This window comes from Mauremys reevesii, linkage group 13 (assembly GCF_016161935.1).
Source record: "Mauremys reevesii isolate NIE-2019 linkage group 13, ASM1616193v1, whole genome shotgun sequence".
Lineage (NCBI taxonomy): Eukaryota > Metazoa > Chordata > Testudines > Geoemydidae > Mauremys > Mauremys reevesii.
This window is the reverse complement of record NC_052635.1, coordinates 14,978,253-14,986,719: the sequence shown is the minus strand read 5'-3', so window position 1 is coordinate 14,986,719 and position 8,467 is coordinate 14,978,253. Positions and strand designations below refer to the sequence as shown.

The following is an 8,467-nucleotide window of genomic DNA, read 5'->3' as shown; positions in this document are numbered from 1 at the left end:
TTCCTGCCGAAGGTTTTGTCCAGCCCCATCTCTTTTACACTGAGAGTTTGGTGGAGGGATTCACCTCTACATTGGAACCTCCCATCTACCTGCATGAGTTGTACTTGAATGTGAGATTAGATGTAAATACTGAGAGCAGAGAGGCTACTGAAACCAGACACCCCCAGAAAGCTGCTCCAAGCTGAATACGGTGCTTGTTCAATCCTGTATCAGTCACAATAACATACCACTACTGTTAACTTTCAGACATTTAGGGTGTAATCCCGACTCCATTATAGTCAACAGGAGTTTTGCCATTGACTTTGATGGGGCCAAGGTTTTACACTATGCTGATAACAGCCTAGCACATGGATCCTCCTGTATGAATATCCATGCAGTAGAGGTTCAGTTTCATTAGTCGTTACAGTACTTTTTCCCCTTTTCTCCACTCCAGGCCAGCCCATGAACCTGGGGTCAGCGGAGGAGGAGCTGAGATGTCTCCGTGAAGAACTAACAGCAGCTCCGGACCCCGAGGCTCTGTTTCAGGCATCTTCCAAAATGGCCAGGGTAACTGACTCAAAAAACTTGTGCGGATGTTCTAGTGACCAGGCACCGTTCATTTTACATTTACGCTTTCATGATGCCTTTCCATACTTGGAGCGAGCTGTGGGAGCGGGGCATTCATTGCTAGTAACCAGCAAGATGCTTTTCATAGATGTGTGCTATGAATGCCATGTAAATCCAGATGCCACAGAATGTTGCACACCCATGAAAATGCACACGCAGATGCACACACATGTACCTATACAGCTATCCATGAGAAAAAACTGTATTAGTGGAACATCAAGCTGAGAACCCATCCAGTCTTCATTCTGTCACCTTGTGGGTTTGCTTTAACCTATATTTGTGTGCATGCCTCTCTTGACTTAATTTTATATGTTGTATAAAGATGCAGTGTATCTAAGAGAATACAAACTGGAAACTTACCTCCTGCATATCCAGTACAATGTTGTGCTAACTGTGTGACAGAGGCTTTGCCTCAAACGTGATCTCATTATTGTAGAATACAAAAATGTAGTATATAGACTATGGAGAGAATTTTAATCCCAAATGGCTAGCTGGACATGCGGCTAATTAACAAATTGTTAATTAATCAGAGGGGTAGCTGTGTTAGTCTGGATCTGTAAAAGCAGCAGAGAGTCCTGTGGCACCTTATAGACTAACAGACGTATTGGAGCATGAGCTTTCGTGGGTGAATACCCACTTCATCGGATGCAATTTACTGATGCATAGATCTTTTTCCATAGAGATATTAGGCCTCCATTTTTACAAGTGCTGGAGCCAAACATCATTGCAGTCTCTCCTATTTTTGATTTGTTCCCAGGTTGTTAGTGAGTACTTTTCCCCAGAACAGGCCACAGACTTTATCGAGGCCACAGTGGAAGGTATGCTGTCTGCCAGCCCCACCTGTGCCACGGCAGCTGGACTGTGGATGAAGGTTATACTGAAGGAGTGTGGAGATGCCATGCTGGACCAGGTAAAACGGGAAACTGGAGAGGTTTTCTGCCTAAACTCGAGGCTTTTAGATCTTTGCCCTCATGTGTAATGAACAAAAAGCTTGCTGTTTCTCCCCCTCGGACATAGAGTCGATTTCATTTCTGTTCCCACCCTAAACTAGGCAATGGCAGAATCAATAGCAATAGACAGAGAGAATCCAAGGGAAAAGGAAGATGGTTGGTTATTTATTTGTCTGGCTTGTTGCCACAGTATTCAGCCAAGAAAGGCTTGAAAAAACAGACTCTGGGGAAAAGACAAGAAGACAGAATGACTGGCACTTGGAGGCATCCAGTTCTTAGGAGGCCCATGGCTAAGGGCTACCTGGATAAAAATAGCCCTGTAGTCATTCCCAGTGAGTCTGGAGCCTGGGCTCTGAGACCCACCCTCTTGCCAGGTTTCAGAGCCTGGGCTGCAGCCTGAGCAGGAACAGCTACACTTTTAGCCACATAGTGCAAGCCCCTTAAGCCCAGGTTGACCTGAGCTCTGAAACTCACTGCTGAGGGATTTTTTTGGTGTGTAGACGTACCCTTTAAGAATAGAAGAAGGGAGGGAGAAAACTATAGTGTCTTTGGGATCCACTATTTATATGCCTTATTCTGGAGCCCAGTGCGGTAGGGCTAGATGAAAGGAGCACTCCACAAATCGTCTATCAAGGCTGGTGAAAGGCCTCAGGACAGGGAACCCTTGCAGCAGAACTGCCACGTTTGCACAGTGTTTTGAAGATGTGAAGGGCTAGGAATGAATATGAGAGGTCGTCACCTGTTCATAGTCCCAGGCATTTGCACACTGTGTTTAAAGCACTTGCATATTTTGTGCTTGTGGTTGTTTATGAACTGTGCATCCTTCGAGGCAAATGGTTGCATTTGGCTGCTTAAATCACACCTGCAAAATCTGGGCAAGCAAAGCCTTCTTTTGTGCATGCCATCTGGTTTATTTAATGCATAGCTGGGCACCACCACATTAAATTACCTGGTATGTACAGGGAAACCCCGCTTAGGGGCGGCTCCAGGCCCCAGCACACCAAGCGCATGCTTGGGGAGGCATGCCGCAGGGGGCGCTCTGCCAGTCGCCTGCGGGAGGTCCACCGGAGCCACGGGACCGGCAACCAGCAGAGCGCCCCCCGCTGCGTGCCACCGTGCTTGGGGCGGCGAAATGGCTAGAGCCGCCCCTGACCCCGCTATAATGCACCCCGCAATAACGCGAATTCGGGTATAACACGATTGTAAGGTGGCTCCGGCCACCCCAGGCCAAAAAAAAAAAAAAGCATCTGGAGCGCCATGGAAGCGCAAACTAACTAAATAAATAAAGCGGCTGGAGTGCTGCGGAAGCGCAAAAGAGAAAAAAAAACAAAGAGAGAGAGAGGCTTTGTGAAGGGAGAGAGGCTGGAGTGCCCCCGAAGAAAAAAAAAAAAAAAGCAAAAAATGGAATGTGCCTTCCCCACTGCCTCTTCCCACCTGCCCCCGCTTACCCTTTTGGTGAGAAGAGCCACTCTCTCCCCGGCTGCTCCTCGCTCTTCCTCTGCCCGTTGCACGTCTCCCCTGCTCTCCCCAAGTGTTTCCCTCTCTCACTGCATGGCTGAGAGCCCCTGCTGCTGGAGCTCCACCCTTTCAGTTACTGCTGTGGGCAGTTCGCAAATGAAAGTAGTTTTCTGCCCAAGAGAAATCGACCGGCTTGAAACTGACCAGCTTGAAATGGTAGACCCCGCTATACTGCGACCCCGCATTTAGCACGATCCAATTTTTTGGACCCCCGATCATCATGTTATAGCGGGGTTTCGCTGTATGTGTGTGTGTCAGTGTTAATTTTTACAGCCAAGTGTGGGCAATTGTTGTGGGTTAAAGTTACATAGACATATTTGAACATTTGTTTCTTGAGGAATTTCTAAAAAAGCAGCAAATGTCTAAATAAAGGTTTTGATTCTGTAGAATGAATGGAGAGAAAGAAAAAGGGACATTTCTTTCTGGTTTTGTTCCTTCCAGGTGCCAGCTATTCTGGATATAATATATAGCCACATGGCTACTATCCTGGAGGGCAGCTTGAGGCAATTCCTGCTGGAGGCAGTGTCTATTCTAGCTCACCATCACCTAGAAGCAGTGATCTCCAGCCTACTCAGCAACCATCTGCCAATGGACAGGTATATACCGCTACCGATTGCATTCATCTTGGTAAAACATGGATCCCACAGCTTTACTGGGAGATGTAGGGCTTTATTTAAGCAGCAGACATTTTGGGATAATTCCTGATGGTTAATAGCCTGGGTCTTTCTCCAGGAAGGTCCAAGAGCATATTAAGGTGGGGTGTGGAGAGAAATTAAGTGTCATTCTGTTTCCATTAATTCATAACTGCTTTGACATCCTAAAGACCTAACTTTACTGATATAACTGGAGTGTACTGTTGGAAACATCTACTTCTCTAGCAGGGCTGGCTCCAGGGCTTTTGCTGCCCCAAGCAGCAAAAAAGGAAAAAAAACACAAAAAAACTGCGATCGCAATGTGCAGCTCTACCACCACCGCTTCAGTCTTCGGCGGCTGGTCCTTTGCTCCGAGAAGGAGTGAGGGACCAGCTGCCGAATTGCCACCGAAGACCCAGACGTGCCGCCCCTCACCATTGGCCGCCCCAAGCAGCTGCTTGCTGGGCTGGTGCCTGGAACCGGCCTGGCTCTCTAGACACTTGAATTGACCTCACTTTGGAAATTAGCAGTTGCTGTTGATTTCCTGGTAGCATGACAGCTTCAAGTCCAATCCCTGGCTGATTACAAAGAATAGGGCCAATATTGTCATCAGACCGCCGCTTGGTATCGGTGAGGGTGTGGCTGCTAGAATAGAGTTGCCGTCCTTGGGACTTAAAACTGGACTGGAAGCAGATCCATCATTTCATTTAAAGATCCCTAACTGAGTTATCAATTATCAGTGCTGGAATCTAAGACCATACGAACGGCCATAGTGGGTCAGACCAAAGGTCCATCTAGCCCAGTATCCTGTCTTCCGACAGTGGCCAGTGCCAGGTGCCCCAGAGGGAATGAACAGAGCAGATAAATGTCAAATGATCCATCCTTTCTTGCCCAGTCCCAGCTTCTGGCAAACAGAGGGTTGGGACACCCTTTGTGAAGGGGACCTAGGATGGCCATGAATATTCATTCTCATAATTGTATGTCCAGTTAGTAGGAATGTGGCTTTTCTTTCATCAACTTGCCTTCCAAACCCTGGATCTTTGGGAGCCACATGCTCATGAGTCCATATTTACTGGGAAGTGGGAAAACAGGAACTGAGGTTGGCGCTCTGTGTCTTGTCCTTCGGAAGTCTAGTATTAATGGTTAGGCTGCAGTAAGACTAGGTCACTTAACCTAGTTCTGTAACTGGAAACTCAATATTTATACACGAGGAGCATTAGAGGAGGACAGTACTCCTAACTTTCTCATCATAGGCAAGGAGAACATTTGGTCTTTACTTAAATAGGACGCATTCAATCTGAGCCACAAAAGAGTCCAGGGGTCACATGTAACTTCTATTAAATTGCAGTGACACCACTGAGCTGTGGAGATCTCTGGGGAGAGACCCCTTGCTTGCCACTCAAGTCCTACAGGTCCTAATAGAAAAAATAAAGACTTCAACAAGCCAAGAAGGAAGCGTCACCTCAGAGACTGAAACTGACAGGCATTTGGCAGCTGCTGAACCTCTCTCAGTAAGTTAGATGACAGACACGCCTTTCAGGCTTTCCTCTGCCCTGTGACAATCCTGCTGCTGGAAAGCTAGAAGAGTGGTAGAATATTGCTGTGTGGGCACTTCTCCTCTGATGTACTGTTTCCCTGAGTCCAGCTCTGCTGTCTGTGGAACAAATAGGGCAAGTTTAGAGTACGTGGCTGATTTACTTAATAATATCTGGCAATTAGAAAGTCTTTGAACCAGGTTTCTCACAGTGCTTTGCAAATATTCCTTAGGACTCACAACATGCCTTGGTAGGTCATACACATTTTTATAGATGTGGGAAACTGAGCCACGAGTTAAGGGAGTTGCTCGCAGTCATTCAAGTTACTGGCAGAAGTGAGAATTCAGTACAGCAGATATCAGAAGGGGAGAGAGGGTGTGATGGTGTTGGGAGGAGATCTCATTTTTTACCATGCTCTCCTTTCAGGCAACATGTGCCATCTTTGAGGTGGTGTCATCACTGCAGTCAAGCGAAGCTGTGCAGGAGCTGCTCCCAGAGCTGTTTCCTGTTCTCCTGCAGCAGGTCAGCCGAACCTTAGGCCAAAAGATGCCTTTGCCAGTGATAAGAAGCCGGAGCCTATTCCGAAAAGACCGACAACATACTGAGGACAACCCTTGCTGGTAATTAGAAGGAAGGCAGAGAAACAAAGAGAATTCCAATAGAGTTGTGTGACACTCCCCAGGAATTTCCAGGGTTATGAGGCACCTTACCATCGCCTGCCCTTAGAGTGAGGAAGTCTTGTCTGTGTCTGCTGTGGGTCAGTTCCCTAAAATGACCAGGCTCTGGCAAAACAAGCACTGCCATCCAGGCCGCCTCAGACCCCAGTCTCTTTGTACAGGTTAATGATAGGCACACACCAACCTCCGAGTCTTCTGACCATTCCGTATAGTGTCCAGACCTTTATCCACTGAACACTCACAGAATTACCAGGCCTGCTGTTCCCAATGGAACAGTACACACCAGTTTATTACTTCTACTTTAGACTCTATACTTTATTACTTATACTCTATAGTGCAAAACACACAGCACTTAGATATATTTATAGTGCAAACAAGAGCAGAGATGATCAAAGAACAGAGATTCCAGTGATAGTGAGTAAGAATGCAAGCCAAAAATGGTTACATGTATAATGAAATCATAACATGCTCCTAGAGACTAAATTTAACCAACAGGTTAACCTGTCTAAAGATGTTTCTCACTCAACGTTCTCAACCAAGCCTGATAGCGACCCCGCTGTCTGTCTCGCTGTCCATCTACTTCCTAAGTGAAAGATGCCAGGGTGTCTTCTTTGTCGCCCAAATATACTAGAGCAAACCTTTGAGGTGTACCCCAAAATTGGGTCCCCACCCCCTGCCTACTTCCTGTTACTTTTCTTTCTTTGAAGTTCTCACAGTCCTTCTGAACCGAATGTGAACCCTACATGCTTAATTTACATGTAAACAAACAGATGGAGAAACATTTCTTGCCTGAAAGAAAACCATTTTTTCACCTTTCCTGGTAACTAGTCCCTAGACACAGATCATAAGAATGTAATTTTCAATGCATAGACATGGCTCTTTACACTGCATCTGTAGATGTGTTTCACAATGATATTGGTGACATGAGCTTTTATTTGAGACTCATATGGCAATCTTTTAGTGAACTAGAATGTACATACCACACCCCTCGGCACCCACTCTGTGCCCCTCACCAGTTAACACTAAGAGATTCCTGAGTCATCAGTGGACTTCAGATCTGGTAGCCCATTAATGTACATTTCCCACCAATCTCACAACAGTTTCTATTATTGTTGTGTTTCTTTACTCCGTGCCAACAAGGTGCTCAAATTACAGACTTCCTGGTTTTATAATGTCTCTGACTTTTCCTAGGAAACCAGGATCTAAACTCTGTTCACGGATGGGCAGCGAGTATAAAATAAACATAAGAAAGTACAACTTCACACAACACATGGTCAACCTGTGGAACTCATTGCCAAGGGATGGTGTGAAGGCCAAAAGTATAACTGGGTTTAAAAAAAGAATTAGATAAGTTCATGGAGGACAGGTCCATCAGCGGCTATTAGGCAAGATGGTCAGGGATGCAACCCCACGCTCTGGGTGTCCTTAGGCCTCTGACCACCAGAAGCTGAGACTGGACAACAGAGATTGGATCACTTCATGATTGCCCTGTTCTGTTCATTTCTTCTGAAGAAGCTGGCATTGACCACTGTTGGAAGACAGTATACTGGACTAGATGAACCATTGGACTGACTCAGTAAGGCTGATCTTATGCGGTGGCCACAGTGAGTCAGGTTTTCAAGCATGGGTGCCTAAGTTTTGTCCACAAAACTTGAATTTGTTCCGATGGATGGGTACCTAGCTATGTGAATTCTGGTGCTGCAGACACAAGTGTATATTCTGCTCATGCTGTTGGCCTATGCGCAGGCCCATTTTAGATACCTCTATGTGACGGGGTGGTATGCTGTGCCCCAGCCTCTTCCATGAACACAGACTGCTCTGAGTCTCTCCAAAGTGTTCTAGGGATGCCTGCTCCTGAGATCCTGGTGGTAAGGGCTCTGACTGTTTGACCCTAATGGATGATCTTAAGTCACCTTTACTCTTGACTTTTGATTTCTTTCTCCTCCCTCTTGTCTCTCAGGGGACTTCTCCATCCTCACCTTCTCTGTGGCTTGTACTTTTGTGTCTAGGTTCCTCCAGCCCCTTTACATATATTTCCTCTTTACCTGGCCCTGCAGGTTTTACTTCCACCCTCCTGGGCCTCCACACATGCCTTGGTGTCCCTGTCAGAAAGGGATCCCAGTCCATGCCCAGGAGAAGGCAGTGGGGCAATCCATCCACTACCCCTACATGTTTCTGCCTAAACTTCCCCTTGATTTCCAGAGTCACCTCTGCCATTGGGCAAAATGTATTGTCCCCATGTACATATTCAGTTTTGATCCTACCTCTGGGATAACCTATACTCAGGTATGCTCAGGGAAACTCTGAAGAAACTTCCAGAATCATGCAGTCCATGATCTCCCCCCCCCCCACCAGTTTGAGTACCTGGCCTTACCAGTGAGTGGCGCAATCTTTCAATTTCTATCCAAATGCACAGAGGCATAATCCCTCAATCCATCTTTCAACTCTCCATTTCTGGCAGTACTTTTGTGGACAGGCCCCACCTCATCCAGCATGGCTGCCTTAATCATGTTCTAATCTCTTGCCCGCTAATCACTAAGAGCCATATA

The 8,467-nt window shown here is 46.5% G+C and overlaps 1 long non-coding RNA gene across 1 annotated transcript; it reads left to right on the top strand.

The window, feature by feature from the left end:
- Positions 1 to 486: 486 nt before the first annotated feature.
- On the top strand, positions 487 to 3,572 carry LOC120379726. Its single transcript, XR_005587555.1, has 3 exons — positions 487 to 546; positions 1,364 to 1,516; positions 3,516 to 3,572. It is a non-coding gene; the product is annotated as an uncharacterized LOC120379726 (long non-coding RNA).
- The last annotated feature ends 4,895 nt before the right edge of the window (positions 3,573 to 8,467 follow it).